Here is a 21316-nt window from a genome sequence, read left to right on the forward strand (position 1 = left end):
GTCTGATGCCTGGCTGAAAATTTTCAAAGTCCCATGCTGGCCAGAATTTTTTCTAAGTCTGATGCCTGGCTGAAAATTTTCAAAGTCCCATGCTAGCCAGAATTTTTTCTAAGTCTGATGCCTGGCTGAAAATTTTCAAAGTCCCATGCTGGCCAGAATTTTTTCAAAGTCCCATGCTGGCCAGAATTTTTTCTAAGTCTGATGCCTGGCTGAAAATTTTCAAAGTCCCATGCTGGCCAGAATTTTTTCTAAGTCTGACGCCTGGCCGAAAATTTTCGAAGTCCCATGCTGGCCAGAATTTTTTCTAAGTCTGACGCCTGGCTGAAAATTTTCAAAGTCCCATGCTGGCCAGAATTTTTTCTAAGTCTGACGCCTGGCCGAAAATGTTCAAAGTCTGACACCTACCTGAAATATCTCAAAGTCCCATGCTGGCCAGAATTTTTTCTAAGTCTGACGCCTGGCCGAAAATGTTCAAAGTCCCATGCTGGCCAGAATTTTTTCTAAGTCTGACGCCTGACCGAAAATTTTCAAAGTCCCATGCTGGCCAGAATTTTTTCAAAGTCCCATGCTGGCCAGAATTTTTCTAAGTCTGACGCCTGGCCAAAAATTTTCAAAGTCCCATGCTGGCCAGAATTTTTTCAAAGTCTGATGCCTGGCTGAAAATTTTCAAAGTCCCATGCTGGCCAGAATTTTTTCTAAGTCTGATGCCTGGCTGAAAATTTTCAAAGTCCCATGCTGGCCAGAATTTTTTCTAAGTCTGACGCCTAACCGAAAATTTTCAAAGTCCCATGCTGGCCAGAATTTTTTCTAAGTCTGACGCCTGGCCGAAAATTTTCAAAGTCCCATGCTGGCCAGAATTTTTTCAAAGTCCCATGCTGGCCAGAATTTTTTCTAAGTCTGACGCCTGGCCAAAAATTTTCAAAGTCCCATGCTGGCCAGAATTTTTTCTAAGTCTGACGCCTGGCCGAAAATTTTCAAAGTCCCATGCTGGCCAGAATTTTTTCAAAGTCCCATGCTGGCCAGAATTTTTTCAAAGTCTGACGCCTGACCGAAAATTTTCAAAGTCCCATGCTGGCCAGAATTATTTTCTAAGTCTGACGCCTGCCCGAAAAGTCCCATGCTGGCCAGAATTATATTCTAAGTCTGACGCCTGGCCGAGAAATTTCAAAGTCCCATGCTGGCCAGAATTTTTTCTAAGTCTGACGCCTGGCCGAAAATGTTCAAAGTCCCATGCTGGCCAGAATTTTTTCAAAGTCCCATGCTGGCCAGAATTTTTTCAAAGTCTGACGCCTGGCCGAAAATTTTTAAAGTCCCATGCTGGCCAGAATTATTTTCTAAGTCTGACGCCTGACCGAAAATTTTCAAAGTCCCATGCTGGCCAGAATTTTTTCTAAGTCGCATGCTGGCCAGAATTTTTTCAAAGTCCCATGCTGGCCAGTATTTTTTCTAAGTCTGATGCCTGGCCGAAAATTTTCAAAGTCCCATGCTGTCCAGAATTTTTTCAAAGTCCCTTGCTGGCCAGAATTTTTTCTAAGTCTGACGCCTCTCCGAAAATTTTCAAAGTTCCACACCAATCTTTTCAATAGCCTGGGTTAAAAGGGTTGCAGTACCGCCGGCCACCATCGGGAGGCGCTGCAGATAGGGCACCCGGTTCCCTATCTGGGGGCCTTTCCACCCAAACCGCAAAATGGAGTTGTCACGATTTCAGAAGGGAGCAATTTCAGACGAGGCACCTCCAGGGCCGAACAAGGGAGGCTCACCAGACTTATGTCCGACAAAGAGGAGGGTTGGGGCGGCCTCCTTGGGCAGACGGCCTGCTCTCTGGCCTGGTTGTCAGATTTTTTCAAAGTCTGACGCCTGCCCGAAATATTTCAACGTCCCACACCATTCATTTCAATAGCCTGGGTCACCAGGCCCGAAAATTTTCAAAGTCCAACGCCTGTCCGAAAATTTTCAAAGTCCCATGCTGGCCAGAATTTTTTCAAAGTTCCATGCTGGCCAGAATTTTTTCTAAGTCTGATGCCAGGCTTAAATATTTCAAAGTCCCATGCTGGCCAGAATTTTTTCTAAGTCTGACGCCTGGCCGAAAATTTTCAAAGTCCCATGCTGGCCAGAATTTTTTCGAAGTCTGATGCCTGGCTGAAAATTTTCAAAGTCCCATGCTGGCCAGAATTTTTTCTAAGTCTGATGCCTGGCTGAAAATTTTCAAAGTCCCATGCTGGCCAGAATTTTTTCTAAGTCTGACGCCTAACCGAAAATTTTCAAAGTCCCATGCTGGCCAGAATTTTTTCTAAGTCTGACGCCTGGCCGAAAATTTTCAAAGTCCCATGCTGGCCAGAATTTTTTCAAAGTCCCATGCTGGCCAGAATTTTTTCAAAGTCTGACGCCTGGCCGAAAATTTTCAAAGTCCCATGCTGGCCAGAATTTTTTCTAAGTCTGACGCCTGGCCGAAAATTTTCAAAGTCCCATGCTGGCCTGAATTTTTTCAAAGTCCCATGCTGGCCAGAATTTTTTCAAAGTCTGACGCCTGGCCGAAAATGTTCAAAGTCCCATGCTGGCCAGAATTATTTTCTAAGTCTGACGCCTGACCGAAAATTTTCAAAGTCCCATGCTGGCCAGAATTATTTTCTAAGTCTGACGCCTGCCCGAAAAGTCCCATGCTGGCCAGAATTATATTCTAAGTCTGACGCCTGGCCGAAAATTTTCAAAGTCCCATGCTGGCCAGAATTTTTTCTAAGTCTGACGCCTGGCTGAAAATTTTCAAAGTCCCATGCTGGCCAGAATTTTTTCAAAGTCCCATGCTGGCCAGAATTTTTTCAAAGTCTGACGCCTGGCCGAAAATTTTTAAAGTCCCATGCTGGCCAGAATTTTTTCTAAGTCGCATGCTGGCCAGAATTTTTTCAAAGTCCCATGCTGGCCAGTATTTTTTCTAAGTCTGATGCCTGGCCGAAAATTTTCAAAGTCCCATGCTGTCCAGAATTTTTTCAAAGTCCCTTGCTGGCCAGAATTTTTTCTAAGTCTGACGCCTCTCCGAAAATTTTCAAAGTTCCACACCAATCTTTTCAATAGCCTGGGTTAAAAGGGTTGCAGTACCGCCGGCCACCATCGGGAGGCGCTGCAGATAGGGCACCCGGTTCCCTATCTGGTGGCCTTTCCACCCAAACCGCAAAATGGAGTTGTCACGATTTCAGAAGGGAGCAATTTCAGACGAGGCACCTCCAGGGCCGAACAAGGGAGGCTCACCAGACTTATGTCCGACAAAGAGGAGGGTTGGGGCGGCCTCCTTGGGCAGACGGCCTGCTCTCTGGCCTGGTTGTCAGATTTTTTCAAAGTCTGACGCCTGCCCGAAATATTTCAACGTCCCACACCATTCATTTCAATAGCCTGGGTCACCAGGCCCGAAAATTTTCAAAGTCCAACGCCTGTCCGAAAATTTTCAAAGTCCCATGCTGGCCAGAATTTTTTCAAAGTTCCATGCTGGCCAGAATTTTTTCTAAGTCTGACGCCTGGCCGAAAATTTTCAAAGTCCCATGCTGGCCAGAATTTTTTCAAAGTCCCATGCTGGCCAGAATTTTTTCAAAGTCTGACGCCTGGCCGAAAATTTTCAAAGTCCCATGCTGGCCAGAATTTTTTCTAAGTCTGACGCCTGGCCGAAAATTTTCAAAGTCCCATGCTGGCCAGAATTTTTTCAAAGTCCCATGCTGGCCAGAATTTTTTCAAAGTCTGACGCCTGGCCGAAAATTTTCAAAGTCCCATGCTGGCCAGAATTTTTTCTAAGTCTGACGCCTGGCCGAAAATTTTCAAAGTCCCATGCTGGCCTGAATTTTTTCAAAGTCCCATGCTGGCCAGAATTTTTTCAAAGTCTGACGCCTGGCCGAAAATGTTCAAAGTCCCATGCTGGCCAGAATTATTTTCTAAGTCTGACGCCTGACCGAAAATTTTCAAAGTCCCATGCTGGCCAGAATTATTTTCTAAGTCTGACGCCTGCCCGAAAAGTCCCATGCTGGCCAGAATTATATTCTAAGTCTGACGCCTGGCCGAAAATTTTCAAAGTCCCATGCTGGCCAGAATTTTTTCTAAGTCTGACGCCTGGCTGAAAATTTTCAAAGTCCCATGCTGGCCAGAATTTTTTCAAAGTCCCATGCTGGCCAGAATTTTTTCAAAGTCTGACGCCTGGCCGAAAATTTTTAAAGTCCCATGCTGGCCAGAATTTTTTCTAAGTCGCATGCTGGCCAGAATTTTTTCAAAGTCCCATGCTGGCCAGTATTTTTTCTAAGTCTGATGCCTGGCCGAAAATTTTCAAAGTCCCATGCTGTCCAGAATTTTTTCAAAGTCCCTTGCTGGCCAGAATTTTTTCTAAGTCTGACGCCTCTCCGAAAATTTTCAAAGTTCCACACCAATCTTTTCAATAGCCTGGGTTAAAAGGGTTGCAGTACCGCCGGCCACCATCGGGAGGCGCTGCAGATAGGGCACCCGGTTCCCTATCTGGTGGCCTTTCCACCCAAACCGCAAAATGGAGTTGTCACGATTTCAGAAGGGAGCAATTTCAGACGAGGCACCTCCAGGGCCGAACAAGGGAGGCTCACCAGACTTATGTCCGACAAAGAGGAGGGTTGGGGCGGCCTCCTTGGGCAGACGGCCTGCTCTCTGGCCTGGTTGTCAGATTTTTTCAAAGTCTGACGCCTGCCCGAAATATTTCAACGTCCCACACCATTCATTTCAATAGCCTGGGTCACCAGGCCCGAAAATTTTCAAAGTCCAACGCCTGTCCGAAAATTTTCAAAGTCCCATGCTGGCCAGAATTTTTTCAAAGTTCCATGCTGGCCAGAATTTTTTCTAAGTCTGACGCCTGGCCGAAAATTTTCAAAGTCCCATGCTGGCCAGAATTTTTTCGAAGTCTGATGCCTGGCTGAAAATTTTCAAAGTCCCATGCTGGCCAGAATTTTTTCTAAGTCTGATGCCTGGCTGAAAATTTTCAAAGTCCCATGCTGGCCAGAATTTTTTCTAAGTCTGACGCCTGACCGAAAATTTTCAAAGTCCCATGCTGGCCAGAATTTTTTCTAAGTCTGACGCCTGGCCGAAAATTTTCAAAGTCCCATGCTGGCCAGAATTTTTTCTAAGTCTGACGCCTGGCTGAAAATTTTCAAAGTCCCATGCTGGCCAGAATTTTTTCTAAGTCTGACGCCTGGCCGAAAATGTTCAAAGTCTGACACCTACCTGAAATATCTCAAAGTCCCATGCTGGCCAGAATTTTTTCTAAGTCTGACGCCTGGCCGAAAATGTTCAAAGTCCCATGCTGGCCAGAATTTTTTCTAAGTCTGACGCCTGACCGAAAATTTTCAAAGTCCCATGCTGGCCAGAATTTTTTCAAAGTCCCATGCTGGCCAGAATTTTTTCAAAGTCTGATGCCTGGCTGAAAATTTTCAAAGTCCCATGCTGGCCAGAATTTTTTCTAAGTCTGACGCCTAACCGAAAATTTTCAAAGTCCCATGCTGGCCAGAATTTTTTCTAAGTCTGACGCCTGGCCGAAAATTTTCAAAGTCCCATGCTGGCCAGAATTTTTTCAAAGTCCCATGCTGGCCAGAATTTTTTCTAAGTCTGACGCCTGGCCAGAATTTTTTCAAAGTCCCATGCTGGCCAGAATTTTTTCAAAGTCTGACGCCTGGCCGAAAATTTTTAAAGTCCCATGCTGGCCAGAATTATTTTCTAAGTCTGACGCCTGACCGAAAATTTTCAAAGTCCCATGCTGGCCAGAATTATTTTCTAAGTCTGACGCCTGCCCGAAAAGTCCCATGCTGGCCAGAATTATATTCTAAGTCTGACGCCTGGCCGAGAAATTTCAAAGTCCCATGCTGGCCAGAATTTTTTCTAAGTCTGACGCCTGGCCGAAAATGTTCAAAGTCCCATGCTGGCCAGAATTTTTTCAAAGTCCCATGCTGGCCAGAATTTTTTCAAAGTCTGACGCCTGGTCGAAAATTTTTAAAGTCCCATGCTGGCCAGAATTATTTTCTAAGTCTGACGCCTGACCGAAAATTTTCAAAGTCCCATGCTGGCCAGAATTTTTTCTAAGTCGCATGCTGGCCAGAATTTTTTCTAAGTCGCATGCTGGCCAGAATTTTTTCAAAGTCCCATGCTGGCCAGTATTTTTTCTAAGTCTGATGCCTGGCCGAAAATTTTCAAAGTCCCATGCTGTCCAGAATTTTTTCAAAGTCCCTTGCTGGCCAGAATTTTTTCTAAGTCTGACGCCTCTCCGAAAATTTTCAAAGTTCCACACCAATCTTTTCAATAGCCTGGGTTAAAAGGGTTGCAGTACCGCCGGCCACCATCGGGAGGCGCTGCAGATAGGGCACCCGGTTCCCTATCTGGGGGCCTTTCCACCCAAACCGCAAAATGGAGTTGTCACGATTTCAGAAGGGAGCAATTTCAGACGAGGCACCTCCAGGGCCGAACAAGGGAGGCTCACCAGACTTATGTCCGACAAAGAGGAGGGTTGGGGCGGCCTCCTTGGGCAGACGGCCTGCTCTCTGGCCTGGTTGTCAGATTTTTTCAAAGTCTGACGCCTGCCCGAAATATTTCAACGTCCCACACCATTCATTTCAATAGCCTGGGTCACCAGGCCCGAAAATTTTCAAAGTCCAACGCCTGTCCGAAAATTTTCAAAGTCCCATGCTGGCCAGAATTTTTTCAAAGTTCCATGCTGGCCAGAATTTTTTCTAAGTCTGATGCCAGGCTTAAATATTTCAAAGTCCCATGCTGGCCAGAATTTTTTCTAAGTCTGACGCCTGGCCGAAAATTTTCAAAGTCCCATGCTGGCCAGAATTTTTTCGAAGTCTGATGCCTGGCTGAAAATTTTCAAAGTCCCATGCTGGCCAGAATTTTTTCTAAGTCTGATGCCTGGCTGAAAATTTTCAAAGTCCCATGCTGGCCAGAATTTTTTCTAAGTCTGACGCCTAACCGAAAATTTTCAAAGTCCCATGCTGGCCAGAATTTTTTCTAAGTCTGACGCCTGGCCGAAAATTTTCAAAGTCCCATGCTGGCCAGAATTTTTTCAAAGTCCCATGCTGGCCAGAATTTTTTCAAAGTCTGACGCCTGGCCGAAAATTTTTAAAGTCCCATGCTGGCCAGAATTATTTTCTAAGTCTGACGCCTGACCGAAAATTTTCAAAGTCCCATGCTGGCCAGAATTTTTTCAAAGTTCCATGCTGGCCAGAATTTTTTCTAAGTCTGATGCCAGGCTTAAATATTTCAAAGTCCCATGCTGGCCAGAATTTTTTCTAAGTCTGACGCCTGGCCGAAAATTTTCAAAGTCCCATGCTGGCCAGAATTTTTTCGAAGTCTGATGCCTGGCTGAAAATTTTCAAAGTCCCATGCTGGCCAGAATTTTTTCTAAGTCTGATGCCTGGCTGAAAATTTTCAAAGTCCCATGCTGGCCAGAATTTTTTCTAAGTCTGACGCCTAACCGAAAATTTTCAAAGTCCCATGCTGGCCAGAATTTTTTCTAAGTCTGACGCCTGGCCGAAAATTTTCAAAGTCCCATGCTGGCCAGAATTTTTTCAAAGTCCCATGCTGGCCAGAATTTTTTCAAAGTCTGACGCCTGGCCGAAAATTTTTAAAGTCCCATGCTGGCCAGAATTATTTTCTAAGTCTGACGCCTGACCGAAAATTTTCAAAGTCCCATGCTGGCCAGAATTATTTTCTAAGTCTGACGCCTGCCCGAAAAGTCCCATGCTGGCCAGAATTATATTCTAAGTCTGACGCCTGGCCGAGAAATTTCAAAGTCCCATGCTGGCCAGAATTTTTTCTAAGTCTGACGCCTGGCCGAAAATGTTCAAAGTCCCATGCTGGCCAGAATTTTTTCAAAGTCCCATGCTGGCCAGAATTTTTTCAAAGTCTGACGCCTGGCCGAAAATTTTTAAAGTCCCATGCTGGCCAGAATTTTTTCTAAGTCGCATGCTGGCCAGAATTTTTTCAAAGTCCCATGCTGGCCAGTATTTTTTCTAAGTCTGATGCCTGGCCGAAAATTTTCAAAGTCCCATGCTGTCCAGAATTTTTTCAAAGTCCCTTGCTGGCCAGAATTTTTTCTAAGTCTGACGCCTCTCCGAAAATTTTCAAAGTTCCACACCAATCTTTTCAATAGCCTGGGTTAAAAGGGTTGCAGTACCGCCGGCCACCATCGGGAGGCGCTGCAGATAGGGCACCCGGTTCCCTATCTGGGGGCCTTTCCACCCAAACCGCAAAATGGAGTTGTCACGATTTCAGAAGGGAGCAATTTCAGACGAGGCACCTCCAGGGCCGAACAAGGGAGGCTCACCAGACTTATGTCCGACAAAGAGGAGGGTTGGGGCGGCCTCCTTGGGCAGACGGCCTGCTCTCTGGCCTGGTTGTCAGATTTTTTCAAAGTCTGACGCCTGCCCGAAATATTTCAACGTCCCACACCATTCATTTCAATAGCCTGGGTCACCAGGCCCGAAAATTTTCAAAGTCCAACGCCTGTCCGAAAATTTTCAAAGTCCCATGCTGGCCAGAATTTTTTCAAAGTTCCATGCTGGCCAGAATTTTTTCTAAGTCTGACGCCTGGCCGAAAATTTTCAAAGTCCCATGCTGGCCAGAATTTTTTCGAAGTCTGATGCCTGGCTGAAAATTTTCAAAGTCCCATGCTGGCCAGAATTTTTTCTAAGTCTGACGCCTGGCCGAAAATTTTCAAAGTCCCATGCTGGCCAGAATTTTTTCTAAGTCTGACGCCTGGCCGAAAATTTTCAAAGTCCCATGCTGGCCAGAATTTTTTCAAAGTCCCATGCTGGCCAGAATTTTTTCTAAGTCTGACGCCTGGCCAAAAATTTTCAAAGTCCCATGCTGGCCAGAATTTTTTCTAAGTCTGACGCCTGGCAGAAAATTTTCAAAGTCCCATGCTGGCCAGAATTTTTTCTAAGTCTGATGCCTGGCTGAAAATTTTCAAAGTCCCATGCTGGCCAGAATTTTTTCGAAGTCTGATGCCTGGCTGAAAATTTTCAAAGTCCCATGCTGGCCAGAATTTTTTCTAAGTCTGATGCCTGGCTGAAAATTTTCAAAGTCCCATGCTGGCCAGAATTTTTTCTAAGTCTAATGCCTGGCTAAAAATTTTCAAAGTCCCATGCTGGCCAGAATTTTTTCAAAGTCCCATGCTGGCCAGAATTTTTTCTAAGTCTGATGCCTGGCTGAAAATTTTCAAAGTCCCATGCTGGCCAGAATTTTTTCTAAGTCTGATGCCTGGCTGAAAATTTTCAAAGTCCCATGCTAGCCAGAATTTTTTCTAAGTCTGATGCCTGGCTGAAAATTTTCAAAGTCCCATGCTGGCCAGAATTTTTTCAAAGTCCCATGCTGGCCAGAATTTTTTCTAAGTCTGATGCCTGGCTGAAAATTTTCAAAGTCCCATGCTGGCCAGAATTTTTTCTAAGTCTGACGCCTGGCCGAAAATTTTCGAAGTCCCATGCTGGCCAGAATTTTTTCTAAGTCTGATGCCTGGCTGAAAATTTTCAAAGTCCCATGCTGGCCAGAATTTTTTCTAAGTCTGACGCCTGGCCGAAAATGTTCAAAGTCTGACACCTACCTGAAATATCTCAAAGTCCAATGCTGGCCAGAATTTTTTCTAAGTCTGACGCCTGGCCGAAAATGTTCAAAGTCCCATGCTGGCCAGAATTTTTTCTAAGTCTGACGCCTGACCGAAAATTTTCAAAGTCCCATGCTGGCCAGAATTTTTTCAAAGTCCCATGCTGGCCAGAATTTTTTCTAAGTCTGACGCCTGGCCAAAAATTTTCAAAGTCCCATGCTGGCCAGAATTTTTTCAAAGTCTGACGCCTGGCAGAAAATTTTAAAAGTCCCATGCTGGCCAGAATTTTTTCTAAGTCTGATGCCTGGCTGAAAATTTTCAAAGTCCCATGCTGGCCAGAATTTTTTCTAAGTCTGACGCCTGGCCGAAAATGTTCAAAGTCTGACACCTACCTGAAATATTTCAAAGTCCCATGCTGGCCAGAATTTTTTCTAAGTCTGACGCCTGGCCGAAAATTTTCAAAGTCCCATGCTGGCCAGAATTTTTTCAAAGTCCCATGCTGGCCAGAATTTTTTCTAAGTCTGATGCCTGGCTGAAAATTTTCAAAGTCCCATGCTGGCCAGAATTTTTTCGAAGTCTGATGCCTGGCTGAAAATTTTCAAAGTCCCATGCTGGCCAGAATTTTTTCTAAGTCTGATGCCTGGCTGAAAATTTTCAAAGTCCCATGCTGGCCAGAATTTTTTCTAAGTCTGACGCCTGGCCGAAAATTTTCGAAGTCCCATGCTGGCCAGAATTTTTTCTAAGTCTGACGCCTGGCTGAAAATTTTCAAAGTCCCATGCTGGCCAGAATTTTTTCTAAGTCTGATGCCTGGCTGAAAATTTTCAAAGTCCCATGCTGGCCAGAATTTTTTCTAAGTCTGATGCCTGGCTGAAAATTTTCAAAGTCCCATGCTGGCCAGAATTTTTTCAAAGTCCCATGCTGGCCAGAATTTTTTCTAAGTCTGACGCCTGGCCGAAAATTTTCAAAGTCCCATGCTGGCCAGAATTTTTTCGAAGTCTGATGCCTGGCTGAAAATTTTCAAAGTCCCATGCTGGCCAGAATTTTTTCTAAGTCTGATGCCTGGCTGAAAATTTTCAAAGTCCCATGCTGGCCAGAATTTTTTCTAAGTCTGACGCCTAACCGAAAATTTTCAAAGTCCCATGCTGGCCAGAATTTTTTCTAAGTCTGACGCCTGGCCGAAAATTTTCAAAGTCCCATGCTGGCCAGAATTTTTTCAAAGTCCCATGCTGGCCAGAATTTTTTCAAAGTCTGACGCCTGGCCGAAAATTTTTAAAGTCCCATGCTGGCCAGAATTATTTTCTAAGTCTGACGCCTGACCGAAAATTTTCAAAGTCCCATGCTGGCCAGAATTTTTTCAAAGTTCCATGCTGGCCAGAATTTTTTCTAAGTCTGATGCCAGGCTTAAATATTTCAAAGTCCCATGCTGGCCAGAATTTTTTCTAAGTCTGACGCCTGGCCGAAAATTTTCAAAGTCCCATGCTGGCCAGAATTTTTTCGAAGTCTGATGCCTGGCTGAAAATTTTCAAAGTCCCATGCTGGCCAGAATTTTTTCTAAGTCTGATGCCTGGCTGAAAATTTTCAAAGTCCCATGCTGGCCAGAATTTTTTCTAAGTCTGACGCCTAACCGAAAATTTTCAAAGTCCCATGCTGGCCAGAATTTTTTCTAAGTCTGACGCCTGGCCGAAAATTTTCAAAGTCCCATGCTGGCCAGAATTTTTTCAAAGTCCCATGCTGGCCAGAATTTTTTCAAAGTCTGACGCCTGGCCGAAAATTTTTAAAGTCCCATGCTGGCCAGAATTATTTTCTAAGTCTGACGCCTGACCGAAAATTTTCAAAGTCCCATGCTGGCCAGAATTATTTTCTAAGTCTGACGCCTGCCCGAAAAGTCCCATGCTGGCCAGAATTATATTCTAAGTCTGACGCCTGGCCGAGAAATTTCAAAGTCCCATGCTGGCCAGAATTTTTTCTAAGTCTGACGCCTGGCCGAAAATGTTCAAAGTCCCATGCTGGCCAGAATTTTTTCAAAGTCCCATGCTGGCCAGAATTTTTTCAAAGTCTGACGCCTGGCCGAAAATTTTTAAAGTCCCATGCTGGCCAGAATTTTTTCTAAGTCGCATGCTGGCCAGAATTTTTTCAAAGTCCCATGCTGGCCAGTATTTTTTCTAAGTCTGATGCCTGGCCGAAAATTTTCAAAGTCCCATGCTGTCCAGAATTTTTTCAAAGTCCCTTGCTGGCCAGAATTTTTTCTAAGTCTGACGCCTCTCCGAAAATTTTCAAAGTTCCACACCAATCTTTTCAATAGCCTGGGTTAAAAGGGTTGCAGTACCGCCGGCCACCATCGGGAGGCGCTGCAGATAGGGCACCCGGTTCCCTATCTGGGGGCCTTTCCACCCAAACCGCAAAATGGAGTTGTCACGATTTCAGAAGGGAGCAATTTCAGACGAGGCACCTCCAGGGCCGAACAAGGGAGGCTCACCAGACTTATGTCCGACAAAGAGGAGGGTTGGGGCGGCCTCCTTGGGCAGACGGCCTGCTCTCTGGCCTGGTTGTCAGATTTTTTCAAAGTCTGACGCCTGCCCGAAATATTTCAACGTCCCACACCATTCATTTCAATAGCCTGGGTCACCAGGCCCGAAAATTTTCAAAGTCCAACGCCTGTCCGAAAATTTTCAAAGTCCCATGCTGGCCAGAATTTTTTCAAAGTTCCATGCTGGCCAGAATTTTTTCTAAGTCTGACGCCTGGCCGAAAATTTTCAAAGTCCCATGCTGGCCAGAATTTTTTCGAAGTCTGATGCCTGGCTGAAAATTTTCAAAGTCCCATGCTGGCCAGAATTTTTTCTAAGTCTGACGCCTGGCCGAAAATTTTCAAAGTCCCATGCTGGCCAGAATTTTTTCTAAGTCTGACGCCTGGCCGAAAATTTTCAAAGTCCCATGCTGGCCAGAATTTTTTCAAAGTCCCATGCTGGCCAGAATTTTTTCTAAGTCTGACGCCTGGCCAAAAATTTTCAAAGTCCCATGCTGGCCAGAATTTTTTCTAAGTCTGACGCCTGGCAGAAAATTTTCAAAGTCCCATGCTGGCCAGAATTTTTTCTAAGTCTGATGCCTGGCTGAAAATTTTCAAAGTCCCATGCTGGCCAGAATTTTTTCGAAGTCTGATGCCTGGCTGAAAATTTTCAAAGTCCCATGCTGGCCAGAATTTTTTCTAAGTCTGATGCCTGGCTGAAAATTTTCAAAGTCCCATGCTGGCCAGAATTTTTTCTAAGTCTAATGCCTGGCTAAAAATTTTCAAAGTCCCATGCTGGCCAGAATTTTTTCAAAGTCCCATGCTGGCCAGAATTTTTTCTAAGTCTGATGCCTGGCTGAAAATTTTCAAAGTCCCATGCTGGCCAGAATTTTTTCTAAGTCTGATGCCTGGCTGAAAATTTTCAAAGTCCCATGCTAGCCAGAATTTTTTCTAAGTCTGATGCCTGGCTGAAAATTTTCAAAGTCCCATGCTGGCCAGAATTTTTTCAAAGTCCCATGCTGGCCAGAATTTTTTCTAAGTCTGATGCCTGGCTGAAAATTTTCAAAGTCCCATGCTGGCCAGAATTTTTTCTAAGTCTGACGCCTGGCCGAAAATTTTCGAAGTCCCATGCTGGCCAGAATTTTTTCTAAGTCTGATGCCTGGCTGAAAATTTTCAAAGTCCCATGCTGGCCAGAATTTTTTCTAAGTCTGACGCCTGGCCGAAAATGTTCAAAGTCTGACACCTACCTGAAATATCTCAAAGTCCAATGCTGGCCAGAATTTTTTCTAAGTCTGACGCCTGGCCGAAAATGTTCAAAGTCCCATGCTGGCCAGAATTTTTTCTAAGTCTGACGCCTGACCGAAAATTTTCAAAGTCCCATGCTGGCCAGAATTTTTTCAAAGTCCCATGCTGGCCAGAATTTTTTCTAAGTCTGACGCCTGGCCAAAAATTTTCAAAGTCCCATGCTGGCCAGAATTTTTTCAAAGTCTGACGCCTGGCAGAAAATTTTAAAAGTCCCATGCTGGCCAGAATTTTTTCTAAGTCTGATGCCTGGCTGAAAATTTTCAAAGTCCCATGCTGGCCAGAATTTTTTCTAAGTCTGACGCCTGGCCGAAAATGTTCAAAGTCTGACACCTACCTGAAATATTTCAAAGTCCCATGCTGGCCAGAATTTTTTCTAAGTCTGACGCCTGGCCGAAAATTTTCAAAGTCCCATGCTGGCCAGAATTTTTTCAAAGTCCCATGCTGGCCAGAATTTTTTCTAAGTCTGATGCCTGGCTGAAAATTTTCAAAGTCCCATGCTGGCCAGAATTTTTTCGAAGTCTGATGCCTGGCTGAAAATTTTCAAAGTCCCATGCTGGCCAGAATTTTTTCTAAGTCTGATGCCTGGCTGAAAATTTTCAAAGTCCCATGCTGGCCAGAATTTTTTCTAAGTCTGACGCCTGGCCGAAAATTTTCGAAGTCCCATGCTGGCCAGAATTTTTTCTAAGTCTGACGCCTGGCTGAAAATTTTCAAAGTCCCATGCTGGCCAGAATTTTTTCTAAGTCTGACGCCTGGCCGAAAATTTTCGAAGTCCCATGCTGGCCAGAATTTTTTCTAAGTCTGACGCCTGGCTGAAAATTTTCAAAGTCCCATGCTGGCCAGAATTTTTTCAAAGTCCCATGCTGGCCAGAATTTTTTCTAAGTCTGATGCCTGGCTGAAAATTTTCAAAGTCCCATGCTGGCCAGAATTTTTTCTAAGTCTGACGCCTGGCCGAAAATTTTCGAAGTCCCATGCTGGCCAGAATTTTTTCTAAGTCTGACGCCTGGCTGAAAATTTTCAAAGTCCCATGCTGGCCAGAATTTTTTCTAAGTCTGACGCCTGGCCGAAAATGTTCAAAGTCTGACACCTACCTGAAATATCTCAAAGTCCCATGCTGGCCAGAATTTTTTCTAAGTCTGACGCCTGGCCGAAAATGTTCAAAGTCCCATGCTGGCCAGAATTTTTTCTAAGTCTGACGCCTGACCGAAAATTTTCAAAGTCCCATGCTGGCCAGAATTTTTTCAAAGTCCCATGCTGGCCAGAATTTTTTCTAAGTCTGACGCCTGGCCAAAAATTTTCAAAGTCCCATGCTGGCCAGAATTTTTTCAAAGTCTGACGCCTGGCAGAAAATTTTAAAAGTCCCATGCTGGCCAGAATTTTTTCTAAGTCTGATGCCTGGCTGAAAATTTTCAAAGTCCCATGCTGGCCAGAATTTTTTCTAAGTCTGACGCCTGGCCGAAAATGTTCAAAGTCTGACACCTACCTGAAATATTTCAAAGTCCCATGCTGGCCAGAATTTTTTCTAAGTCTGACGCCTGGCCGAAAATTTTCAAAGTCCCATGCTGGCCAGAATTTTTTCAAAGTCCCATGCTGGCCAGAATTTTTTCTAAGTCTGATGCCTGGCTGAAAATTTTCAAAGTCCCATGCTGGCCAGAATTTTTTCGAAGTCTGATGCCTGGCTGAAAATTTTCAAAGTCCCATGCTGGCCAGAATTTTTTCTAAGTCTGATGCCTGGCTGAAAATTTTCAAAGTCCCATGCTGGCCAGAATTTTTTCTAAGTCTGACGCCTGGCCGAAAATTTTCGAAGTCCCATGCTGGCCAGAATTTTTTCTAAGTCTGACGCCTGGCCGAAAATGTTCAAAGTCCCATGCTGGCCAGAATTTTTTCTAAGTCTGACGCCTGGCCGAAAATGTTCAAAGTCTGACACCTACCTGAAATATCTCAAAGTCCCATGCTGGCCAGAATTTTTTCTAAGTCTGACGCCTGGCCGAAAATGTTCAAAGTCCCATGCTGGCCAGAATTTTTTCAAAGTCCCATGCTGGCCAGAATTTTTTCTAAGTCTGACGCCTGGCCAAAAATTTTCAAAGTCCCATGCTGGCCAGAATTTTTTCTAAGTCTGACGCCTGGCAGAAAATTTTCAAAGTCCCATGCTGGCCAGAATTTTTTCTAAGTCTGATGCCTGGCTGAAAATTTTCAAAGTCCCATGCTGGCCAGAATTTTTTCTAAGTCTGATGCCTGGCTGAAAATTTTCAAAGTCCCATGCTGGCCAGAATTTTTTCAAAGTCCCATGCTGGCCAGAATTTTTTCTAAGTCTGATGCCTGGCTGAAAATTTTCAAAGTCCCATGCTGGCCAGAATTTTTTCAAAGTCCAATGCTGGCCAGAATTTTTTCTAAGTCTGATGCCTGGCTGAAAATTTTCAAAGTCCCATGCTGGCCAGAATTTTTTCTAAGTCTGATGCCTGGCTGAAAATTTTCAAAGTCCCATGCTAGCCAGAATTTTTTCTAAGTCTGATGCCTGGCTGAAAATTTTCAAAGTCCCATGCTGGCCAGAATTTTTTCTAAGTCTGACGCCTGGCCGAAAATTTTCGAAGTCCCATGCTGGCCAGAATTTTTTCTAAGTCTGACGCCTGGCTGAAAATTTTCAAAGTCCCATGCTGGCCAGAATTTTTTCTAAGTCTGACGCCTGGCCGAAAATGTTCAAAGTCTGACACCTACCTGAAATATCTCAAAGTCCCATGCTGGCCAGAATTTTTTCTAAGTCTGACGCCTGGCCGAAAATGTTCAAAGTCCCATGCTGGCCAGAATTTTTTCTAAGTCTGACGCCTGACCGAAAATTTTCAAAGTCCCATGCTGGCCAGAATTTTTTCAAAGTCCCATGCTGGCCAGAATTTTTTCTAAGTCTGACGCCTGGCCAAAAATTTTCAAAGTCCCATGCTGGCCAGAATTTTTTCAAAGTCTGACGCCTGGCAGAAAATTTTAAAAGTCCCATGCTGGCCAGAATTTTTTCTAAGTCTGATGCCTGGCTGAAAATTTTCAAAGTCCCATGCTGGCCAGAATTTTTTCTAAGTCTGACGCCTGGCCGAAAATGTTCAAAGTCTGACACCTACCTGAAATATTTCAAAGTCCCATGCTGGCCAGAATTTTTTCTAAGTCTGACGCCTGGCCGAAAATTTTCAAAGTCCCATGCTGGCCAGAATTTTTTCAAAGTCCCATGCTGGCCAGAATTTTTTCTAAGTCTGATGCCTGGCTGAAAATTTTCAAAGTCCCATGCTAGCCAGAATTTTTTCTAAGTCTGATGCCTGGCTGAAAATTTTCAAAGTCCCATGCTGGCCAGAATTTTTTCAAAGTCCCATGCTGGCCAGAATTTTTTCTAAGTCTGATGCCTGGCTGAAAATTTTCAAAGTCCCATGCTGGCCAGAATTTTTTCTAAGTCTGACGCCTGGCCGAAAATTTTCGAAGTCCCATGCTGGCCAGAATTTTTTCTAAGTCTGATGCCTGGCTGAAAATTTTCAAAGTCCCATGCTGGCCAGAATTTTTTCTAAGTCTGACGCCTGGCCGAAAATGTTCAAAGTCTGACACCTACCTGAAATATCTCAAAGTCCAATGCTGGCCAGAATTTTTTCTAAGTCTGACGCCTGGCCGAAAATGTTCAAAGTCCCATGCTGGCCAGAATTTTTTCTAAGTCTGACGCCTGACCGAAAATTTTCAAAGTCCCATGCTGGCCAGAATTTTTTCAAAGTCCCATGCTGGCCAGAATTTTTTCTAAGTCTGACGCCTGGCCAAAAATTTTCAAAGTCCCATGCTGGCCAGAATTTTTTCAAAGTCTGACGCCTGGCAGAAAATTTTAAAAGTCCCATGCTGGCCAGAATTTTTTCTAAGTCTGATGCCTGGCTGAAAATTTTCAAAGTCCCATGCTGGCCAGAATTTTTTCTAAGTCTGACGCCTGGCCGAAAATGTTCAAAGTCTGACACCTACCTGAAATATTTCAAAGTCCCATGCTGGCCAGAATTTTTTCTAAGTCTGACGCCTGGCCGAAAATTTTCAAAGTCCCATGCTGGCCAGAATTTTTTCAAAGTCCCATGCTGGCCAGAATTTTTTCTAAGTCTGATGCCTGGCTGAAAATTTTCAAAGTCCCATGCTGGCCAGAATTTTTTCGAAGTCTGATGCCTGGCTGAAAATTTTCAAAGTCCCATGCTGGCCAGAATTTTTTCTAAGTCTGATGCCTGGCTGAAAATTTTCAAAGTCCCATGCTGGCCAGAATTTTTTCTAAGTCTGACGCCTGGCCGAAAATTTTCGAAGTCCCATGCTGGCCAGAATTTTTTCTAAGTCTGACGCCTGGCTGAAAATTTTCAAAGTCCCATGCTGGCCAGAATTTTTTCAAAGTCCCATGCTGGCCAGAATTTTTTCTAAGTCTGATGCCTGGCTGAAAATTTTCAAAGTCCCATGCTGGCCAGAATTTTTTCGAAGTCTGATGCCTGGCTGAAAATTTTCAAAGTCCCATGCTGGCCAGAATTTTTTCTAAGTCTGATGCCTGGCTGAAAATTTTCAAAGTCCCATGCTGGCCAGAATTTTTTCTAAGTCTGACGCCTGGCCGAAAATTTTCGAAGTCCCATGCTGGCCAGAATTTTTTCTAAGTCTGACGCCTGGCCGAAAATGTTCAAAGTCCCATGCTGGCCAGAATTTTTTCTAAGTCTGACGCCTGGCCGAAAATGTTCAAAGTCTGACACCTACCTGAAATATCTCAAAGTCCCATGCTGGCCAGAATTTTTTCTAAGTCTGACGCCTGGCCGAAAATGTTCAAAGTCCCATGCTGGCCAGAATTTTTTCAAAGTCCCATGCTGGCCAGAATTTTTTCTAAGTCTGACGCCTGGCCAAAAATTTTCAAAGTCCCATGCTGGCCAGAATTTTTTCTAAGTCTGACGCCTGGCAGAAAATTTTCAAAGTCCCATGCTGGCCAGAATTTTTTCTAAGTCTGATGCCTGGCTGAAAATTTTCAAAGTCCCATGCTGGCCAGAATTTTTTCTAAGTCTGATGCCTGGCTGAAAATTTTCAAAGTCCCATGCTGGCCAGAATTTTTTCAAAGTCCCATGCTGGCCAGAATTTTTTCTAAGTCTGATGCCTGGCTGAAAATTTTCAAAGTCCCATGCTGGCCAGAATTTTTTCAAAGTCCAATGCTGGCCAGAATTTTTTCTAAGTCTGATGCCTGGCTGAAAATTTTCAAAGTCCCATGCTGGCCAGAATTTTTTCTAAGTCTGATGCCTGGCTGAAAATTTTCAAAGTCCCATGCTAGCCAGAATTTTTTCTAAGTCTGATGCCTGGCTGAAAATTTTCAAAGTCCCATGCTGGCCAGAATTTTTTCTAAGTCTGACGCCTGGCCGAAAATTTTCGAAGTCCCATGCTGGCCAGAATTTTTTCTAAGTCTGACGCCTGGCTGAAAATTTTCAAAGTCCCATGCTGGCCAGAATTTTTTCTAAGTCTGACGCCTGGCCGAAAATGTTCAAAGTCTGACACCTACCTGAAATATCTCAAAGTCCCATGCTGGCCAGAATTTTTTCTAAGTCTGACGCCTGGCCGAAAATGTTCAAAGTCCCATGCTGGCCAGAATTTTTTCTAAGTCTGACGCCTGACCGAAAATTTTCAAAGTCCCATGCTGGCCAGAATTTTTTCAAAGTCCCATGCTGGCCAGAATTTTTTCTAAGTCTGACGCCTGGCCAAAAATTTTCAAAGTCCCATGCTGGCCAGAATTTTTTCAAAGTCTGACGCCTGGCAGAAAATTTTAAAAGTCCCATGCTGGCCAGAATTTTTTCTAAGTCTGATGCCTGGCTGAAAATTTTCAAAGTCCCATGCTGGCCAGAATTTTTTCTAAGTCTGACGCCTGGCCGAAAATTTTCAAAGTCCCATGCTGGCCAGAATTTTTTCAAAGTCCCATGCTGGCCAGAATTTTTTCAAAGTCTGATGCCTGGCTGAAAATTTTCAAAGTCCCATGCTGGCCAGAATTTTTTCTAAGTCTGATGCCTGGCTGAAAATTTTCAAAGTCCCATGCTGGCCAGAATTTTTTCTAAGTCTGACGCCTGGCCGAAAATGTTCAAAGTCTGACACCTACCTGAAATATCTCAAAGTCCCATGCTGGCCAGAATTTTTTCTAAGTCTGACGCCTGGCCGAAAATGTTCAAAGTCCCATGCTGGCCAGAATTTTTTCAAAGTCCCATGCTGGCCAGAATTTTTTCTAAGTCTGACGCCTGGCCAAAAATTTTCAAAGTCCCATGCTGGCCAGAATTTTTTCAAAGTCTGACGCCTGGCAGAAAATTTTAAAAGTCCCATGCTGGCCAGAATTTTTTCTAAGTCTGATGCCTGGCTGAAAATTTTCAAAGTCCCATGCTGGCCAGAATTTTTTCTAAGTCTGACGCCTGGCCAAAAATTTTCAAAGTCCCATGCTGGCCAGAATTTTTTCAAAGTCTGACGCCTGGCAGAAAATTTTAAAAGTCCCATGCTGGCCAGAATTTTTTCTAAGTCTGATGCCTGGCTGAAAATTTTCAAAGTCCCATGCTGGCCAGAATTTTTTCTAAGTCTGATGCCTGGCTGAAAATTTTCAAAGTCCCATGCTGGCCAGAATTTTTTCTAAGTCTGACGCCTGGCCGAAAATTTTCGAAGTCCCATGCTGGCCAGAATTTTTTCTAAGTCTGACGCCTGGCCGAAAATGTTCAAAGTCCCATGCTGGCCAGAATTTTTTCTAAGTCTGACGCCTGGCCGAAAATGTTCAAAGTCTGACACCTACCTGAAATATCTCAAAGTCCCATGCTGGCCAGAATTTTTTCTAAGTCTGACGCCTGGCCGAAAATGTTCAAAGTCCCATGCTGGCCAGAATTTTTTCAAAGTCCCATGCTGGCCAGAATTTTTTCTAAGTCTGACGCCTGGCCAAAAATTTTCAAAGTCCCATGCTGGCCAGAATTTTTTCTAAGTCTGACGCCTGGCAGAAAATTTTCAAAGTCCCATGCTGGCCAGAATTTTTTCTAAGTCTGATGCCTGGCTGAAAATTTTCAAAGTCCCATGCTGGCCAGAATTTTTTCTAAGTCTGATGCCTGGCTGAAAATTTTCAAAGTCCCATGCTGGCCAGAATTTTTTCTAAGTCTGACGCCTGGCCGAAAATGTTCAAAGTCTGACACCTACCTGAAATATCTCAAAGTCCAATGCTGGCCAGAATTTTTTCTAAGTCTGACGCCTGGCCGAAAATTTTCAAAGTCCCATGCTGGCCAGAATTTTTTCTAAGTCTGACGCCTGGCCGAAAATGTTCAAAGTCTGACACCTACCTGAAATATCTCAAAGTCCAATGCTGGCCAGAATTTTTTCTAAGTCTGACGCCTGGCCGAAAATGTTCAAAGTCCCATGCTGGCCAGAATTTTTTCTAAGTCTGACGCCTGACCGAAAATTTTCAAAGTCCCATGCTGGCCAGAATTTTTTCAAAGTCCCATGCTGGCCAGAATTTTTTCTAAGTCTGACGCCTGGCCAAAAATTTTCAAAGTCCCATGCTGGCCAGAATTTTTTCAAAGTCTGACGCCTGGCAGAAAATTTTAAAAGTCCCATGCTGGCCAGAATTTTTTCTAAGTCTGATGCCTGGCTGAAAATTTTCAAAGTCCCATGCTGGCCAGAATTTTTTCTAAGTCTGACGCCTGGCCGAAAATGTTCAAAGTCTGACACCTACCTGAAATATTTCAAAGTCCCATGCTGGCCAGAATTTTTTCTAAGTCTGACGCCTGGCCGAAAATTTTCAAAGTCCCATGCTGGCCAGAATTTTTTCAAAGTCCCATGCTGGCCAGAATTTTTTCTAAGTCTGATGCCTGGCTGAAAATTTTCAAAGTCCCATGCTGGCCAGAATTTTTTCGAAGTCTGATGCCTGGCTGAAAATTTTCAAAGTCCCATGCTG

This window comes from Festucalex cinctus, chromosome 8 (assembly GCF_051991245.1).
Source record: "Festucalex cinctus isolate MCC-2025b chromosome 8, RoL_Fcin_1.0, whole genome shotgun sequence".
NCBI lineage: Eukaryota > Metazoa > Chordata > Actinopteri > Syngnathiformes > Syngnathidae > Festucalex > Festucalex cinctus.